This window comes from Sapajus apella, unplaced genomic scaffold, assembly GCF_009761245.1.
Source record: "Sapajus apella isolate SASKATOON/1434 unplaced genomic scaffold, GSC_monkey_1.0 scaffold31, whole genome shotgun sequence".
NCBI classification, from domain to species: domain Eukaryota; kingdom Metazoa; phylum Chordata; class Mammalia; order Primates; family Cebidae; genus Sapajus; species Sapajus apella.
In genome coordinates, this window is record NW_022436971.1 from 708,063 (window position 1) to 709,571 (window position 1,509).

A 1,509-nucleotide genomic window follows, 5' to 3' on the forward strand; every position below is an offset into this window, starting at 1 on the left:
TGAGACGGAGTCTCGCTCTGTTGCCAGGCTGGAGTGCAGTGGCGAGATCTCAGCTCACTGCAGTCTCCACCTCCTGGGTTCAAGCCATTCTCTTGCCTCAGCCTCCCGAGCAGCTGGGACTACAGGCAGGCACCACTGTGCCCCACTAATTTTTTGTATTTTAGTAGAGAAGCGGTTTCACCAGGTTGGCCAGGATGGTCTCGATCTCTTGACCTCATGATCCACCCACCTCGGCCTCCCAAAGTACTGGGATTACAGATGTGAGCCACCGCATCCAGCCCTAATCTTTTTTCTTTTGAATTAGATACATATACTTTACTAACTTAAAATCATGTTGTTCACTAATATCCTGTTTTATAACAATGACTAACATTTACCGGCACTTTGTGCCAGATATTTTTCTGTGAACATTTTATTGTGAACATTTTCCCACATCACTAAATAGTCTTTGAAAACATCACTTATGTATGTATTTATGTATTATTTAGAGATGGGGTCTTACTCTGTCACCCAGGCAGGACTGCAGCAGCATGATCATAGCTCACTGAAGCCTGGAACTCCTAGGCTCAAGTGATCCTCCCACCTCTACCTCCAAAGTAGCTGGGACTATAGAGGCGCCACAAGGGCCAGGTAATTTTTTTGGATTTTTTGTGGAGATGGTAGCTCACCATGTTACCTAAGCTGGTCCCAGAAAACACCTTTTTTTTTTCTTTTTTTTTTTTTTTTAGTCAGTCTCACTCTTGTCACCCAGGCTGGAGTGCAATGGTGTGATCTTGGCTCACTGCAACCTCTGCCTCACAGGTTCAAGTTATTCTCCTGCATCAGCCTCCCGAGTAGCTGGGACTACAGGCGCATGCCACCACGCCCGGCTAATTTTTGTATGTTTAGTAGAGTTGGGGTTTCACCATGTTAGCCAGGCTGGTCGTGAACTCTTGACCTCAAGTGATCTGCTCGCCTCGGCCTCCCAAAGTGCTGGGATTACAGGCGTGAGCCACCGCGCCCAGCCGAAAACCCCATTTTGTAATGGCTGCATACTACTCTACCCAGAGATAGTCCATGATTTATTTAACCTATTTCCTTATCCTGGACATTTCCAGTATTGCCTTTTCCTTGGATGATGCAATTATCTTTTTTTTTTTTTTTTTTTAAATTTGCTTATTTACTTATGTAGAAACAGGGTTTCTCTCTATCGCCCTGGCTGGAGTGCAGTGGCGCGATCCCGGCTCACTGCAGTCTCCACCTGCCAGGCTGAAGCGATCCTCCCGCCAAGCCTCCTTAGTAGCTGGGACCACAGACGTGCGCCACCACGCCCAGCTACTTAAAAAAATAATTAAAAATTTAAAAAAATCTTTTAAGAGACGGGGCGGGGGGGTCTCCTTATATTGGTCAGACTGGTCTCGAACACCCGGGCTCAAGCCATCCTCCCTCACTCGTCTTCCCAAAGTGCTGAGATTTACAGGAGAGAGCCACCGCGCCCGCCGGCGCAATCATCACGGATGCTGCAGTGAG